This window comes from Rutilus rutilus (genome assembly GCF_951802725.1).
Source record: "Rutilus rutilus genome assembly, chromosome: 25".
Classification (NCBI taxonomy): Eukaryota; Metazoa; Chordata; class Actinopteri; order Cypriniformes; family Leuciscidae; genus Rutilus; species Rutilus rutilus.
This window is the reverse complement of record NC_140229.1, coordinates 29,060,755-29,080,948: the sequence shown is the minus strand read 5'-3', so window position 1 is coordinate 29,080,948 and position 20,194 is coordinate 29,060,755.

The window sequence follows — 20,194 nt, the reverse complement described above, 5'->3', positions numbered from 1 at the left end:
CCAGCTCACGGAGGAGGTCGGCTTGTAGGATCTGAAGTATAGCCATCGAGTGCAGGGCGGAAGCAGCCTGGCCGGAGGCAGCGAAAGCGCGGCCGGCGAGAGCTGAAGTGGTCCTGCAGGCTTTGGGCGGCAGGGCAGACGGCGGGCAAAGGTGCGTTGCCACATCTTCCTCAACGGCGGGGATTCCAGTATAGCCGTTTTCGGCGGCCCCGTCCACCTGGGAGAGAGCCGAGGAAACTGGCGAGCGGAGTCTGGCGGAGAATGGCGCATTCCAGGATTTAGAGAGCTCCGCGTGGAGCTCAGGCAGGAAGGGTGCTGACCTAGAGGCAGGCGCTGGGCGGCGGCTAGGCAGAAAACACCCGTCGAGACGATTGGGCGCCGGCTCCTTAGGTGGGGACCAATCCAGTCCCATTCTTTCGACCGCTTGAGTGAGGAGGCGGAGAAGCTCCGCGTCGACACTGGCGCGGGATCTGCCAGACTCTAAAGTCGAGGAGGCGGAGCGGTGAGAGCCCGACCAATCCTCGCTGTCAGACGCAAGCAGAGAGCAGCTGTCAGCGGCATCATCTGCATCATCTCCCAGGACGACGGCAGTGCGGGCAGAAGCCGGCCGCTGCGCATCGGTGAATGGCAGGGGGAGAAGGAGAAAGCGAGGCTCGCGGGAGAGGTTCCGGCGAGCACTCAGCTGTAGCGTCTGGTTCAGGCGGCCTTTGAGAGCGACGTTTCTTCTTACGTGGCCCGGAAGAGGTGGCCGGAGAAGGTGGAGGTTCTTCAAATTTAGCGAGTCGACCCCGTAGGGTCGACATCGGTATCTCCTCACACTGTTCGCAGCCGCCCTCAGAGAGAGCGCGGGCTGCGTGGTCGAAGCCCAGGCAGAGAGCGCACACCACGTGGCGGTCTCCGTCGCTGAGCGCGGCTCTGCATGAGCCACAGGATGAGCGAGGCATTTGCAACGCCTCGCGCTCTTTTAGATGCAAGTGTGTCGCGGGGCGAACACACAAACACACAAACATAGAGCGGAAAAGGATATAGTGCCGGATAGCACAGCAGGCAGGGAAAGCGGCCGGCGTCCTCAGGCTGAGATCCTCGGCGTGCTGGTCGCTTGCTTCGACGGCGGCTTCCTCAGAGATCAGCGATGCGAAGAGCTTCGCTGAAGAGACAGAAATCAGTGAAGCAGCCTCTGAGCCCTGCTTATATACGCTAAGCCACACCCCTAATGACGGGCTGTGACGCATTAAGCGCGCCAAGCGCGCTCATTGGTCGTGACGTCACGCCAAGGGCTCAGCGATAGGCTGCTGCAGTTGCCGCAGAGCAGCCAATGGGCACGCGAGTCGCCTGCCCTAGGTCTGCAGGCTGCCGCACTGCGTTGACAAGATTTTTAAAAATTAAGGATCATTTTTTGGCTTCAGTATCTCGAGAAAGGAGACTTTACCTCAGCGTAAGCTACTTACGCAATACGAGAGAACCTCTCGTAAGAGAACTTTTATTTGCTTTATCCCCGCATAAAACCATTTTTTATAAAAAATGGTGTCATTTCCCTTTTTAATTTGATTATTTAAAAACAATGGTTGTCTTAAAATATCTTCCCTGGTAAAAGACGTACAAACAACATGCTTTCTAAAATCACCCCATGCTTTTACAACCTCTTTATAAAACTCCGGTATTCCATTCATCATGTTTTCTTTTAGCTTCATCCATAAAACATCATCTCCCATTTTTCCACATTTATTTAAAAAATAGTTCATTACACCCTTCCACGCATATTTCCCATGTTTCCAGTATTTATTAACAGTTTTTATTCTTATACTTTTCATTCTTATTAATGGATCTATTAGTCCCAACCCTCCTTCCTCCACCTTTCCAATTAGAGTGTCATAAGCAATTTTCGATGGTTTCCCCTCCCATAAAAAGTTTAAAACAATAGATTACATTTTTTTATACAACCATATAGGCAAACTCACAGAACCCAATACATACCACATTTTTGATAAAAAACAAAGAATTAATAACTAAAACCTTCCCTTTTAAAAATAAGCCTCTTAATTTCCAGAAATTTAATCTCTTCTCCATTCCTTTTAAAACCTCCTCCCATACCACTTCTCTTATTTCATTTTCATTTTCTCCAACCCTTATACCTAAAATTTTCATATTCTTCTTTTCTTCCTTAAATTGCATTTTATTCAGTAAATCATTCGGTAATCCAATTTTCATGTATGTAGTTTTTTCTTAATTAACTTTTGCCCCTGTTCCTTTACAATATCTTTCTAAAACTTCCATTGCTTTATCCATACTTTTAATATCTTTTACAAACAATGTCGTGTCATCTGCATATTGAAATATTTTTTGTTCTGATTCTTCTCCTTTTATGCGTATTCCTTTTATGTTATTTTCCTGGTCTATTGCCAGTCCTAAAGCTTCAGATACTAAAGTGTATAATAATGCTGACATAGGACACCCTTGTCTGATTGATCTCGTTATTTTAAAATCTTTAGTTAAAAATCCATTCACTTTTACACAACTACTTATATCTGTATATAAACATTTTATCCATTTTAAAAAATTCTCCCCAAAACCAAATCTCTCCATCACATGTATCAAGTATTTGTGTTCAACTCTATCAAAAGCCTTTTCTAAATCCACACTTATTATATATCCTGTTTCTTTCTCCTCCTTCATGTACCATATCATATCTCTTATATTGTTAATGACATCAGTAATATCTCTTTTTAGAACAGCATATGCTTGATTTGTAGTAATTATATTTGGTACTACTATTTTCAATCGATTGGCTAAAATTTTGGCTAATATTTTGTAATCTGTGTTCAACATGCTTAGTGGTCTGTAGTTTTTTTAGGTCTCTCTTATCACCTTTTTTCTTGTAAATTATTTTCACCATACCTTTCTTCATAGTATTAGTTAAATTCCCTTTTTTTTAAATATCTATAAATATTTCATTTAAAATTGGACATAACACATCTTTAAAAACCTTATAAAATTCAGCTGTTAATCCATCTATTCCTGGACTTTTACCATTTTTCAATTGATCAATTGCAATTCCTATTTCTAATTCCGTAATCTCACTCTCACACATTTCCTTGTCTCCCTCATTAACTTTAACCTGTATTTTACTTAATACAAATTCCTCATCTTCTAAAACTATCTCATTTTTGGTAAATAAATGCTTATAGAATTCTCTGACTTCTAAAATTCCTGTTTTATCTTCTACAATCCTCCCATCTTCTGTTTTAATACTTTTTGTTATATCCGCTCTCTGTCTTGTTTTTTCTAATTCATAAAAATATTTCGTACTTCTTTCACCCTACTTCTTATTATTGCTCCTTTACACTTCTCTTCTTCTATTTTCTTTAATTCTTCCTGTAATTCTATTATCTTATCAATATTTTCATCATGCTCATTTACTTTCCTCATTTCTTCATCCCACTCTTTTTTGATCTTATTTTCTTTCATCTTTTTGACTTTTTGCAAGTTTTTTGAATATTCCATTGAGAATTTTTTTATTCTTTTTTTTAGAATGTCCCACCAAAACCCTTTTTCCATTTCATACATTTCATCATTTACACTATTAATTATTATGTTTTCTATTTCCATTCTGTATATTTCATTTTTTAGAAGTTCTGTATTTAATATCCACACCCCCGGTCTTTTATCAGCCTCATTAAAATTCATCAATATCCATAAAAAATCATGATCACTCTCACTATAATTTTTGTAAGACGCCTTTGTGACATAATATGCTTCCTTTTTCTTACATAAAAATAAGTCTATTCTACTTTGCTTTAGAACTCTGTCAACAATTTGTCTTCTTGAATATTCTCTTTTCATACCATTCCTCTCTCTCCACACATCCACCATATTATATTTCTCCATTGTTATGTAGTTCATTCCTCCCTCTATCTCTTCTAAATCCCATTGAATCATCTACATTAATTCTCTGTATTACAGTATTAAAATCACCTAACACCATAATGTTGTCATGTTTTTCTATTAACTCATTCATATCCCTGTAAAAATTAAATTTATCTCTTTCATCATTTGGTGCATGTATATTACACACTTTCATTTCTTTTCCATTACACACAAATTTAACAATTATTATTCTTCCCTTTGTGTCTTTAAATCTATATCTACTTCTTCAAATACCCCTTTTCTTATTAAAATAGCTACCCCTCTCTTCCTTTCCATATCACAATTACTATATATTTCTCCGTTCCATAATTTTCTAATTTCATCGCTTATTTTATCTTCCCATTTCGTTTCTTGTAAACATAGCACATCACATTTTTTGGTCAGACACATTAATCTTTCAAACTTTTGACATTTGGATAATCCTCTAGCATTCAGTGATACAATAGATATAGAGCTCATTAAAGAAAAGATTGGAAAAACCAAAACCCACCATTCAATCCGTTTCATTGTCTTTCAAAAAAGTATATTTTACTTCACCCATTTCAGCTTTCCTCCTCTCCAGTCTTTCCTTTAGCTCTCCTCTTCTTATCTTCTGCTTTTTAAGAACCTGTTGAATGTCTATGCCTCCTTTTCTTGCTTTTACACCTCTATTCAGTCTTTCTTTTCCTTTGTTTTCCATTCCACGAATTTCCCCCCCATTGTCTGCTCCTCTTACCTCAGTCAGTGTCTTTATTCCCTTATCCTCAGCTTTTTCTTTTTCTTGTCCTTTTTTGTAGTCCAGTTCATTAGTGTCCACATCATCCTGTTCCTTAGAAAATCCTTCTTTAATCGAATTTATATCCTCTTTGTTCGCTCCTCCTCCCATCTCCATTCCTTGTTCTTCATCTTCATTCTTTTCTTTATTCTCATCTATGTTGGTGTTCTCCTCTTCCTCGTCATCTTGTTTATCGTCCTCTCCTTGCGTCTGCCTTTGTGAGTCATTTAACCTCTCAATTGTTGTAACTCCCATCACCTCTTGTATTTCCATTCCTGGATCTTCATTTTCCTCGTCTTCTATCTCGCATCTGCATCTTAACATTGTCTTATGGCAGCCTTGGCACCGCGGGACTTTACAGTCTCATAATGCCCCTGCTCAAGACAGTTTCTGCATGTGAATTGTGGGCAGTCCTTTTTTTCATGCTCCGGACTTGCACAGATCCTGCATGTCTTCACTTGATTATCGTGAATCACTCTGAAGTACTGCACTCCTTCTTCAGTCATGAAGCTTGTGTTGTATGGTAAAGACGTCACCTCTTGTGGAAACTTTACCCTCAAAAATCGTGTTCCGTCCGCCACCGTTGTCCCCGGATGATATCTTCTTCTTAGAGGTAGAATGGGAGTTACACCCCAATTGATAAGTTTTTGACTGATTTCCTCATCTTCTATATAGCTGGGCAGACTCAAGAAAGACACTATTCTTTCTGTTGCACACAGTTTCCTTATCTCGCATTTTTGTCCGTTAATCATTATTCCATTCAACAGCAAATCACAGTCCATCTCACTTTCCATAGTCATTTCAAAATCATAATTATTTTTTCTTCTCAGTTCGATCAGTTTTCCCATTCCAACTTTCTCTTCAACTGCTTTAATTATCATTAGTATTGTTATATTTTCTATATCTTTAACAGTCATTGTTAATGTTGCTTCTTTCTTGTATTCCCTCTGATACCTTGTTTGTTTGCTTAATTTATTTATCATTTGTTGTCGTTGAGATAAATCATTTCTTTTTTCTCCAACTTCTTTCTCAATTCCAATACCTTCAGTTGATTGTAGATCTCCTTTCCGTTCTTGTCCATTTGTTTTTCCTTCATGTTTCCTCCTTGAAACCACCATTGCCCACGTTTCATTATTGTTTTCTCCATTTCTTTAATTTATATTCCTTTCAGTCATGTCTGCAACAAATCCTGGTTCCGCAAATCCCATCTCATGTCGTTTTACCGGTCCGTGTTCTTTGTCCGTTAAATCCATATCTTTGTTGTCTCAAAACCCCAAACAGAAAAAAACTGTTTGGGGTTACAAAAACCCTCCCCAAAAAACTATTTCTAACTAAAAAACATCCATCCATCCATCCATCCATCTTCCTCCGCTTATCCGGGGCCGGGTCGCGGGGGCAGCAGTCTAAGCAGAGATGCCCAGACTTCCCTCTCCCCGGACACTTCTTCCAGCTCTTCCGGGGGGACACCGAGGCGTTCCCAGGCCAGCCGGGAGACATAGTCTCTCCAGCGTGACCTAGGTCTTCCCCGGGGTCTCCTCCCAGTGGGACGCGCCCGGAACACCTTCCCGGGAAGGCGTCCAGGAGGCATCCGAAACAGATGCCCGAGCCACCTCAGCTGACCCCTCTCGATGTGGAGGAGCAGCGGCTCTACTCTGAGCTCCTCCCGAGTGACCGAGCTTCTCACCCTATCTCTAAGGGATCGCCCAGCCACCCTGCGGAGGAAGCTCTTTTCGGCCGCCTGTATCCTGGATCTTGTCCTTTCGGTCATGACCCAAAGCTCATGACCATAGGTGAGAGTAGGAACGTAGATTGACCGGTAAATCGAGAGCTTTGCCTTGCAGCTCAGCTCTTTCTTCACCACGACAGACCGGTACATCGACCGCATTACTGCAGAAGCTGCACCGATCCGTCTGTCAATCTCCCGTTCCATCCTTCCCTCACTCGTGAACAAAACCCCAAGATACTTGAACTCCTCCACTTGAGGCAGGAACTCTCCACCAACCTGAAGTGAGCAAGCCACCCTTTTCCGACTGAGGACCATGGCCTCGGATTTGGAGGTGCTGATTCTCATCCCAGCCGCTTCACACTCGGCTGCAAACCGTCACAGTGCATGCTGAAGGTCGTGATTTGATGAGGCCAACACGACAACATCATCCGCAAAGAGCAGAGATGAAATCGTGTTGTCACCAAACCTGACACCCTCCGGCCCCTGGCTGCGCCTAGAAATTCTGTCCATAAAAATTATGAACAGAACCGGCGACAAAGGGCAGCCCTTTGTCGCCCGAGGAGTTTCTTGACTACCTCAGTGACTTCAGCCCGGGTGATGGACGAGTCCACCTCCGAGCCCTCAGCCTCTGCTTCCTCAATGGAAGACGTGACAGCGGGATTGAGGAGATCCTCGAAGTATTCCTTCCACCGTCCAACGACATCCCCAGTTGAGGTCAACAGCTCCCCACCTCTACTGTAAACAGCATTGGTAGGAGAACTAAAAAACAAACAAAATAAATGTGAAAAAAAAAACGGAAAATTGGTGAGCCTATCTCACACTACAAACTGCCAACTCACTTCCTGTTTGCTCTAGGGCGTTCTCAAAGTGGTATGGCCGTAAGCGAAATCTGCTGCCAAAAACGGGCTATTTAAAAGGTTAGAACATTAGTGAAGTAAACTAAAAAGCTTACAGCACCTGGTATTCCCAGGCAGTCTCCCAACCAAGTACTAACCAGGCCCGACTCTGCTTAGGTTCCGATATCAGACGAGATCGGGCGTTCTCAAAGTGGTATGGCCGTAAGCGAAATCTGCTGCCAAAAACGGGCTATTTAAAAGGTTAGAACATTAGTGAAGTAAACTAAAAAGCTTACAGCACCTGGTATTCCCAGGCGGTCTCCCATCCAAGTACTAACCAGGCCCGACTCTGCTTAGGTTCCGATATCAGACGAGATCGGGCGTTCTCAAAGTGGTATGGCCGTAAGCGAAATCTGCTGCCAAAAACGGGCTATTTAAAAGGTTAGAACATTAGTGAAGTAAACTAAAAAGCTTACAGCACCTGGTATTCCCAGGCGGTCTCCCATCCAAGTACTAACCAGGCCCGACTCTGCTTAGCTTCCGAGATCAGACGAGATCCGGTCGTTCTCAAAGTGGTATGGCCGTAAGCAAAATCTGCTGCCAAAAACGGGCTATTTAAAAGGTTAGAACATTAGTGAAGTAAACTAAAAAGCTTACAGCACCTGGTATTCCCAGGCGGTCTCCCATCCAAGTACTAACCAGGCCCGACTCTACTTAGCTTCCGAGATCAGACGAGATCGGGCGTTCTCAAAGTGGTATGGCCGTAAGCAAAATCTGCTGCCAAAAACGGGCTATTTAAAAGGTTAGAACATTAGTGAAGTAAACTAAAAAGCTTACAGCACCTGGTATTCCCAGGCGGTCTCCCATCCAAGTACTAACCAGGCCCGACTCTGCTTAGCTTCCGAGATCAGACAAGATCGGGCATTCCCAAAGTGGTATGGCCGTAAGCGAAATCTGCTGCCAAAAACGGGCTTTTTGAAGAAATGCATAGATTTTTCTGTTTTTTTGAAGAAACTCAAGACTGGGCTTTTTGAAGAAACTCAGAGACAATTTTTGTCATTTTGAACAAACTCTTAGACTCTTTTTTTTTTTTTTTTGGGCGTTCTCAAAGTGGTATGGCCGTAAGCGAAATCTGCTGCCAAAAACGGGCTTTTGGAAGAAATTCATAGATTTTTCTGATTTTCTGAAGAAGCTCTGCTGCCAAGACTGTGCTTTTTGAAGAAACTCAGAGACAATTTTTGTCATTTTTAACGAACTCTTAGACTCTTTTTTTTTTTTTTTTTTTTTTTAAACAAAAATGCTTACAGCACCTAGTATTCCCAGGCGATCTCCCATCCAAGTACCAACCAGGCCCGACTCTGCTTAGCTTCCGAGATCAGACGAGATCGGGCGTTCTCAAAGTGGTATGGCTGTAAGCAAAATCTGCTGCTAAAAACGGGCTATTTAAAAGGTTAGAACATTAGCGAAGTAAACTAAAAAGCTTACAGCACCTGGTATTCACAGGCGGTCTCCCATCCAAGTACTAACCAGGCCCGACTCTGCTTAGCTTCCGAGATCAGTCGAGATCGGGCGTTCTTTTTTTTTTTTTTTTTTTTATTAAAAAGCTTTACATTAAAAACAATACAAAGTATATTTGTTAACATTCACTTTTCTATGTAGAAAATATGCAATTAACATTTTTACAAAATAAGTGTCACATATAAGTTTTACATTTACATCTTCATTTATCATTCCCATAACATTCATTTTAAATTTTACTTTCAGAGAAACATGTAATTTTTCCAAAAATACACAACCACACTAAACAAAAAAAACAAAATCAAAAAAGCAGTCTACATTACCTTAATTTCAATCTCCAATATCATTCAAAATATAACTCTTTTTAAATTTACATTTCCTGTTATTTATTCTTCCAAATCAAGTGCTTCAACTATATGCATCCATTCTTGTTAACTCATATGAGAATACACCATTTAATCACTCAATCTAAATAATACTCAATAACTTTTCTCTTTTTTTCTAAATTCATCCTCCTTAACTTCTGTTTTTTTAACACAAGCTTTAAATTGGGAATTTTCTTATATTTTAGCACATGTCCTCCTATACTCTGGTTTTTCAGTTTATTTTTGACAACATTTTCTTTTTCTTTGCTTCTGGATCTTATAGTAGAAACATCTACTACCTTCAAATGGTCAAAATCAGCATCGAACAATGAGATCTCTCCCTGATCTTTACTGCATATTTGCTCAGATTCATGCATTATTTCCATACTCAGTTCATGTGTCATTTTTTCATTCATTTCAGGTTTACCATTCATTTCCTCCAATGTTCCTTGTGTTATTTTCAATGATGTCTCTATTCCTTCTTCCCTTTCTCCTTCCTTTTTCTCCTCCTCCATTTCCTCCTGATTCTCCGCATTACCATTCATTTTCTCCAATGTTCCTTGTGTTATTTCCAATGATGTCTCTATTCCTTCTTCCCTTTCTCCTTCCTCTTTCTCCTCCTCCATTTCCTCCTGATTCTCCGCATTACCATTCATTTCCTCCAATGTTCCTTGTGTTATTTCCAACGATGTCTCTATTCCTTCTTCCCTTTCTCCTTCCTCTTCATCCTCCTCCATTTCCTCCTGATTCTCCGTATTAGTCTCTTTGTTCCCTCCATTTCCTTCCTCAGTCTCTCCAGCATTTTCTAGTTCAGTTTCCTTCAACATTTGCCCCCCTACATCCTCTGACCCTGTATTTTGTATTTCATCCTGATCCTCTATCCAACACTCACATCTTACCATCACCTTTCTACAATCCGGGCACTTCACTGCATCGCAATCCCTCGCAAAATGTCCTTGTTCCTCACACTGGAAGCATTTGAACTCCGGACAATCTTTGAACACGTGTCCCGGATTCATGCACAATCGACAGGTTTTAACCTGACGATCATGCATGATCCGGAAGTATTGTGTTCCTTCCTCTGTTTCAAACTTTGTACTGTATGGGAGGGATATTACTTCTTTTGGGAATTTAACCCTTAGGTATCTTGTACCATCTGCAATATCTGTGCCCGGATACATTCTTCTCCTGATGTCAGATGCTGGTGCTACTCCCCATTTTGTTAATTGTTCTACAATTTCTGAGTCATTGATGTAAACAGGCAAATGTATAAAGGAAACCACACATTCTCTTACTTGTAGTTGTCTTATTCCACACCATTTTCCTTTTATTGTCAGTCCTTCATCCAAGTTCCCGCACTCATCTTTGTTGGTCAATGTTATTTCATATTCCTTCCCCTGTCTTGGTCTCACCGCCAGAATCTTTCCTTCTCCGATCCTTTCATTCACCGCTTTAATAATGTCTTCCGCTCTTGCATCCCTCAAATCCGCCATATCCACTATCACTGTCGCCTCTCTGGAATAAATCTTCGTATAATCAATTCGTCCGTGTCCAGCTCGTTGTCTTTTTTCCGCTCCATTATCCGTTAGCCTTCGTCCTTCTCCTACCGTGTCCATATCCTTGCTTTTTAATCCGTCCATTGTCCAAATCAAAATAACAATACTCCCCAGACAGCAAACTGCTGCTGGGAAGTGTATAAACTCAGCAAAACAAACTCAAGAAATCAAATAAACAAAAAAAAACACTAAAAACAGAACACATGGAAGAGCCTCTCTCTCCCTACTGCCAACTCACTTCCTGGATCGTACCACTATCGGGCGTTCTCAAAGTGGTATGGCCGTAAGCGAAATCTGCTGCCAAGACTGGGCTTTTTGAAGAAACTCAGAGACAAATTTTGTCATTTTGAACAAACTCTCAGACTCTTTTTTTTTTTTTTTTTTTTACAAAACTGCTTACAGCACCTGGTATTCCCAGGCGGTCTCCCATCCAAGTACTAACCAGGCCCGACTCTGCTTAGCTTCCGAGATCAGACGAGATCGGGCGTTTTTTTTTTTTTTTATTATCAAAAATATCAAAATAATTTTACATTTCACAACCAAAATACCTCATTACAACATTTAGCATGTCACATTAAATACATTGGTACTTCTCAAAAGTTAATGTACATTTTCTTTCTATCATCCACATTAATCAAGTCACAATCCTTTAAAAAATATACTTCAAAAATATCCTCCTTCAAATACTTCCACATCAGGTAAGCATCTTTCCTCAGCACCTGTTTGAACATTGTACATATTTCCACACTTTTCCCTTCATAGAACGCTAAGTTCCTCCTTGCTCATACTGCATATCTTGCATGACTCAATATATAGTTACAGAGATTCACTTTCTTATCTTTATTACCCACCATATCTCCAAATAAAAACAGTATTTTCCATTCATCTTGACCAACATTTTTCCCCCAGCTCTCCTTAATTACTTCTTTTAATTTTCTATGAAAGTCCTCAAGTTCTCTGCACTCTAAAAAGATATGCATTAATGTCTCTGGAGCAGATCTACACACATCACAATCCCTATTTATGTTCCTATTTATCTGATGAAGCACCACTTTCATATAGATTCTGTTGTGCCTTAATTTAAAGTCCAAGTTTTCACACTCTAGTCCATTGTACTTTACACAAAGATTCTTCCAGATTTCTTTGACATTTAACCCAGGGAACACCTTCTGCCACACAATTTCTGATGCTGGTGCTTTTATCTCCTTTTTCAACAAAAATTTGTACAACTTATTAGTAGACACTCCTTCTAGCAATCTTTCCCCATTACCTCCATCAAAATACAAAACTGGCAATCCCCAATCCCCAGGTTTAACAGTTTCATTTTCAATTCTCTTTACCCAGGCTCTGGGCAGACTCATTTTAATGTTTTCACACATCGTGTCCACTTTTGACATTGCAATTTCATCATTCCATCCCATAACACAATCATATATGGCTCTATTAGGTAAAAACCCTCTTACATACTCATATGCTAGATCTTTTACTTGTCTCACTCCTGCTTTCATATACAAGTTGTCATAAAACATTCTCTCTTTCATTCTAATTTTTGGATTTAAAAATATTGGCTGATTTAAAACTTGATTTATATTCTGACATTCAAACTTTACATTCCCTATTACTTCTGCCCATGCACTAAGCACTTCTTGATAAAACAGCGGCACTTTGTCATACATTGGCTTTTTCAGTACCATAAACAACCCTTCTTCCCCACATCCACTACATTTGCCCAACACCTCCTTCATATACCCTTTCCATCCACACTCCACTTTCCCACATAAATACTTTTTCACCATTTTCACCCTCATGGCCTTCTTTTTAACTTCTAAATCAATCAATTCTAATCCTCCTTCTTTTTTGCTCGCTATTAATGTTTTCCTTGCTATTTTAACTCCTTTCCCTCCCCACATAAAATCATTCATTATCTCAGTCATCTCATTCATTACCCATTGTGGCAAATCAACTGCTCCTAAAACATAGTTACATTTGGCAAGCAGCAATGAATTAACTAGCATGACTTTCCCTCTTAACATAACCTCCCTTAATTTCCAAAATTGGAGTACTTGCTTAATTTTATTTATAACTCCTGTCCATGTGGCATCCCTTGCTTTCTTAGCATCTTCTCCAATTTGCACACCTAAAATATTAACATAACCTAATGTAGTTTTAAAAGGTATATCACACCCTCTTAAATCTACCCCTCCTATACTCATTATTTCAGATTTTTCTATATTTATTTTTGCTCCTGACGCTTTCCCATATATTTCTATGTGCCCCATTACCTTTTTTATACTTTCTACATCCCTAATCGTAAATGTCGTGTTATCCGCATATTGGTGTATCACACTCTCACAACTGTTTGGAATTTGAATACCTCTTATCTTTTTGTCTGCTCGAACCATTATTGCTAACGGCTCAACCGATATTGAATAAAGCAATGTAGACATCGGACATCCTTGTCTTACTGACCTCTCAAGCGGAAATGGGTCTGTCAAAACTCTTTCACACAACTTTGCGCTTTACTGTATAACAAATTTATCCATCCCAGCATTCTCTTCCCAAACCCAAATTTCCTCATTGCTTGTTCCAAATAGCCGTGTTCCACTCTATCGAAAGCCTTGTTTAAATCTACACATAACATTATTCCGCCTTCCCCATCCTCCCCCATCCTGCCCACAACATCTCTTATTGTGCAGACCGTGTCAATTATATCCCTCCCTGGAATGCTATAGGCCTGATTTGATGCTATTATGGTCCCTATTACTTTCTTTAGTCTATTTGCTAAAATCTTTGTTAAAATTTTATACTCTGTATTTAAAAGACTTAGTGGCCTATAATTTTCTAATTTTAACGGACTCCCTTTATTTTTATAAAGCATCGTTATCATCCCTGTACACATAGATTTTGGCACTTCTTTTTTGTCCTCCATCTCCGTATACATTCTCAACAATATCGGTGCCAAAGTACCCATAAAAGTTTGATAAAATTCATGCGTTAAACCATCCACTCCTGGACTTTTATTTTGCTTTGTCTGTCTGATTGCTTCTTCTACCTCTTCTAAAGTTATGTCTCCCTCACACAACTCCCTATCCCCATCCTTAAGACTTATATTTATATGATCTAATAACTTGTCAATATCTTCTTGTTTTATATTCCCTTTCTTAAATAAAATTCTATAAAACTCTTCTACTCTTTCTATTATTTCTACATAATCCACAACTTTCCTACCTTCTCCATTTTCCAACTCAGTAATGAACTTCCTCCCTTGTTTTTTCTTCTCTAAATTCATGAAATATTTTGTACACCTTTCCCCTTCTAAAACATATTGTGCCCTGCTTCTTATTTTTGCACCTTCACATTTTTCTTTTTCATACACTTCAATTTCTGCTTTTATCTGACAATAATGCTCCTTTGCATATTCAGGATTATTTTCAATTTTCCTTGCTTCTTCTTCCAATAACATATACATATTGTCTAGTTTACATTTTCTCATGTGATTCCTTTGTTTAGAATATCTAATACTAACTTTTTTTAATTCCTTTTTTAAAATACCCCACCATTTACATATATTTTCTTCGTATAAGTAGTTTTCCATTTCATCCTTAATACACTTCTCTATTCTCCTTCTGTACGCATCCTCCTTTAATAAGGCAGAATTTAGACACCACGTACCCCCACACTGCATGAAAAGTGGGATTTTCGACAGTTACCGGCGCTGTAGATTGTCGTGGAAGTTCAGGTTTACGACTGCAAACGGCAATTTACAGGCAACACTGCAAACTGTCGGAAATTGTCGGAAATTGACGTGGGACTTGCTTGCCCCGTGACCCCCCTCCCTCTAATGCTTTAACATGTAAATGAGACTGCTGTGAGCTTTACAAATGCAAATGAGGGTAGCAGGGGGAGTTTTATCCCAGGTGACTCAAAGGTATTAACTTAATTCTAAAAAAAATACAATATTTATTTATAACGCAAAATTAAAAGCAGCCAAGGCTGACCAAAGTGCTGTACAGGGCAATAGGAATGCAGGGCAGAAACAGGACAATTAAAAAAACAAAACAATAGTTGTGTCAAGGGGTATTAAAAGTTTTCAAGGATGTTTTGAAGATGGAAATTGAGGGAGCTAGTCTGATATAGAGGGGTAGACTGTTCCAAAGTTTTGGGCCTGCAGTCGCAAAAGTGCAGTCGCCTCGTTTTTTAAGTCTGGATCTGGGCACGATGAGAAGACAGTGATCACTGGATCTCAAAGTACGAGATGGAGTGTACGGGCAGAGGAGATTGGTCAGATATTGGGGGGCCGGTTTGTTAAGAGCTTTATACACAAATAGTACAAATTTTAAATCAATCCTGAATGTGACAGGTAGCCAGTGGAGTTTGAATAAAATAGGGGTGATCGACTCATATTTGCGTGTCCCGGTGAGAAGTCTAGCCGCTGCGTTTTGAACTAGCTGTAGACGAGAGAGAGAGGCCTGATAGCCCAAAATAAAGTGAGTTACAATAGTCTAAGGCCATCCTTAAAAATATTCTTGTTTGCCGTAACCCGACCGACCCTGTCAGTTTAGTAGCCTACCGACCCAATTATTTATTTTTTCCCCCTTTTAGTCCGACCGACTTGCCGGCTGAAACTTGTGTTAAGACCGACCGCTTTTTTGTAACTCTTCAAACAACTAATATAAATGCAATAAAATAATATTAGTTATTAAGTATTGTGAATATAAATTCCGTAGGCCTGCATACAAACATAAGCTATAGCAGTGTGATTTTTATTTCAAAAAAAGAGATTTTTGTTTAACAGTAACACCAGTGACACAACTCCAGGGGACCACTACTTTCATTATAAATTTTATAATATGTATTCTGCATTTTTTTTTTTTATATATATATCATTTACATAATATATTTGATAGTTATGTATACATTATTGTATTTTAAATGGTGTAAAAATCTGTTATTGACCTCAAAATAAAGCATTTTCTCTCTGTACATGACTGTGGGGACGAGCACTTCTGTGGCGCTTGAAATTCTATATAATTCATAAAAATCAAATATTGCCACATTGATGGCTCAAGAGGGTGTAATTGTTCAAATAACATATTGTTTTATTTTAAAATGTAAAGAAATTGTAACCCTAAAGTGTTTTTTAAAGCAACAACATGGAACTTTTCCTCTGCGGTCGCCCTACAGGTTGGAAGCGGAATTGTCCATTACCGCTGTCGTAAAATGATTTACGGTTACTGTCAACGCATTCTCATCCCCAAATCGTCACTTTCAAACATTCTTCAATATCCGACGCACAAAGCACCCTTAGCGTCAATATGAGACGCTTCGGTTATGGGTAGGTTTAGGTCTGTGGTAGGGTTATGCGTCTCATATGGACGCTAAAGGGTGCTTTGTGCGTCAGATATTGAAGAAATTTTGAAAGCGTCAGTATATGACGACTTGGGATGAGAACGGGCTGTTACTGTATATGAAGCATGCAGGTTTTTTTCATATGGGCAATGATAATATTATTAATCTTCCTCCTTTCATAATTTATACATGTTTAGTAGACTAAACATTTTAACTCAAACATTTGCGATTTGCATGTCGATTGCAATGCTCAAATCTGAACGAGAATGATAGCGATAGCATCCTAACCATCTAAAACTAGCATGTTAGTGTTTACTAGCTACCAGATTGATAATTCGCTCATCTACTAACGTTAGCTGATTCATGAAGATAAATGGAGGACCAGATAGTTTCCGTAACGTAGCCAGGCAGACAACAGATTAGAAAAACTAAAGATAGTATGCAAGCAATGTACTTACTAGTTCAACAGCATGACGGCCAATTCAGCATCGGTCTGACGATAAGCTCACGCCAGCGAGCAAACGCTCGACCAATATTGATCCTCGTCCTGCCTTTCAGTTTATCACTCTCCCTTTTCCTCTTCCGACTCTACTCCGACAAAACCTTGGACTTCTTACGTTTCGCTGCTGCTTCAGCCATGACGAAAACACACGCACGAAAACAAACGCGCTGGTTGGCCTGTCACGGCCGAATTTGAGGAAGTGAGGAAGCGAAGTGACGTATGCCGTAAAGCAGTCGAATTTTGTAGTTCTTTTTGAGCGCTGGTTACTACCCGCACCCCGAAGTTACATAGTGCCAGTAAAAGCGATACAGACCCCGTCAGGCTCTGGCAGACGTGTCATTCAACCTATTGTAAGTCGATGTACCATCACAAGGGTCTTGGAAATATATTATGAAGGTTGAAAAACTACATGTTGTTACTTTAAGTGTAATATTTCTGTAAAGGCTAGGGACAGAAAAATGGACATTTTCATAGAATCCCAGCAAACACAGAACGTTCCCCTAACGTTCCCATATGGTTCCCATTTGGTTATTTTTTTGGGAACCAAATAAGAACGTTCTAGGAACGTTCTCTGTAGGTTATTTTTAGGTTTAATTTTTATAACCTAAAGAGAACGTTCTGGGAACGTTCCCTGCAGGTTGTTATTTAATAACCTAAAGAGAACCTTCACAGAACGTTCCCTGCAGGTTATTTTTAGGTTTTATTTTTATAACCTAAAGAGAACCTTCCCAGAACGTTTCCTTGCAGGTTATTTTTAGGTTTTATTTTTATAACCTAAAGAGAACGTTCTGGGAATTCCGTTCTCTGCAGGTTATTATTTTAATATCACTTACTATTAACAGGCAGATTACCAACTGACATAGTCGTCAGTACGGTCCCCTAAGGTTATAAGATATTTTGATATTGATATTTTAAATTATGTTATATATTTTAATTCTATATATGTTCATTTAAATGCTGCGTGACTTTGAAGTGTTTTAATGCGCATGCGCGTGATCAAACACTGGAGCACGTGCGCTGCGCGAGAGCAGATGGAAACGTGACGTCATCGACAACTGACAAACAACAAAACTCCCGTCTCTCGCTGTTGGTTTCACTGCTTTCAGGTAAGTTTAGTCAACAAAATCTCACAAATAATACACACAAACGTCCCTGACACATTTCTTACGTGTAATTGACACGCTTCTGTTGAATATTTACTTTAAAGAAATTATTTTGTGTCTTTGAAAAAGTCCGTTAGCATCTACGCTAGCAGCTACCCAGTTAACACAGAACGTTCCCCTAATGTTATTTTTTGGTTATTTTTTTGGGAACCAAATACTTACGTTAGGGGAATGTTCTTTTTTGGTTTTATTTTTATGTAACAATAAAATAACGTTCCCAGAACGTTGCTGGGTGGTTACCATAAAAAATAACGTTCTGGGAACCATAAACTAACATTCTGAGAATGTTCTGGGTACCAAAAACTAACGTTATGGGAACCAAAAATTGTTAGCTGGGAAGTTAGATTTAACTGAAAAACATAATGCACTGCTTATTTCAACTGTATTTTTCTTCTATTGTATTTATCTATGCTTGTTATCTATTGTAATTTTCTATGCAGGTTCACTCCTCTACAAAATCCCCCCAATAGGGGTTATGCGGAGCGCCCAGCGGTCGAACCGGAAGAGGTCTAAGCATTTCCGCTTTTCACTTCCGTAGGCTACACATCTGCAGCGGTAGGTGATCTCTGAGTTAACTCTTAATTTTTGCTTATTATACTAAAATTCTTACTACTTTAATTAAAATGTCACGAATGCTAAAATATCAGAAAAGGGAACATCCGAACAGCAGTTTTTGTTGTGTGCCGATCTGCTCTATGTCGGGGAAAATGAGTAGTACAGAAGTACAAATAGGTTCTGTACTCATAAAGTGACGTCAACATCCGCGTCAGCAGTAGCATTCGCCGTCAGGCAAGTGTTCTTTAAATAAACTCCTGATGTACTTACAAACTTTCCAATGCCTCGTTTAATGAGTACAGAACCTATTTGTACTACTGTAGAAGTTTGGTACCATTCTGGGCATTATTAGTGGGGTAATTTACGAGATTTAGCGCCGTTAGTGCCTGCACTAAACCATACGGCAGGTATCTCTAAATAAACTCTAAATTTTTCAATATCGTGCAGCACTAATATTGAGTATATCTTAAAGTGAACCTGGAATGATAATTTGTAATACCAGGTGAGATGTATGTAGATTTTGAACTGTACTATTTTTTTTTATTTCAGGTTTTCTGGGATCCCAGCGGAAGGCATCAAGGCATCAGATGTTGGCCTGGACAGATGTACCTGTAAACTACACCGACCTTTGCTTTTGCATGGATGGCTGATTATTACCATGTTCTGTGAGGGTATCATTATAGCAAAACTGAGCAAACTGTGACAGTGGAATTTGTAGGTGTAAAGTCACAGAGATAAAAAAAACATTGATAGCAGTTTCAAACTTTTTTTCTCTTTCTCTCTCATAAACAATACAGCAGTTACAGGTTTTCAAATTCTTCATCGGAGGTGAGACTTATACGTTATATGTAGAGTGAATTCGCAGGTCAGAGTTCACTAGAATAAGTGGGCTTAATGGGTAGTACCCTTACCCCTATATAAAACATTCCTTTTTTGATTTGTAGTCTGAAATAATTAATAGTGCAATATAAAGAAATGCAATGTAGTGTATTCAAATGTATACATTTTTCTATACACATTGATGCTGAAATATCTGAATAAATACACGATACACCCAGCAAACAATTTTACGTTCTGGGAACGTTCTGGGAACGTTAGTTTTTGGTTCCCAAGAACGTTCCCTATTGGTTAGCCAGGAAAGTTTTCTTTACGTAAATAGAACGTTCCCTTTAGGTTAGGGGAACGTTCCCAGAACGTTCCGAGTAGGTTCCCAAAACGTTCCGAGTAGGTTCCCAAAACGTTCCCAGAACGTTCCCTTAACCTAAGCATATTTCAGGAATTTTACAACAAGGGGGACAAGTTAGAGCAATTATATTATAATAGAAAACATTATATAATGCTTTTAACTTGCCCTAGTTTTAACTTAAAAAAAAAAAAAAAAAATGATACTTCTATGAAACTACTGAAGTCACCATGCAAGCCTTAAGATATTAATTAATTTGCCCTGCATTAATTTAATTGCAGATTACTGCATAAGTGACGTCCATTGAAGATAATAAACTAGGATATATACATAGGAATATAACTACTACTACTTAATATACTATGAGGATTATACACTACTTTTTACACTCATCTAGTAATTATACTTTCTAAAGTTAAAAGTTTAGATTTTATTAAAACTAATATCAAAACTTTATTTTGTATGAGGTACATTGAATCATTGAAAACTAAAACAAAACTAACACAATTACATACCATTTTAAATGCCTGTGTGGGGCAAATTTCAGGACCATAGATATCAGGTCTTCGATGTCAGTGGCCTTAGTCTTGTAGACCTTCTGCATTGCCCCTAGATGTAGGAATAAAAGTATGTAAACATTGTAGCCATTTGAGATATGGTATTATTCGAAAATGTACATTGGGACAAGAACAATTTTCCAAAGCGCAATTTTTTTTTAATTGAAACAAAAAAAAAATTGGCTATAATTAGAGAAAACCACTGA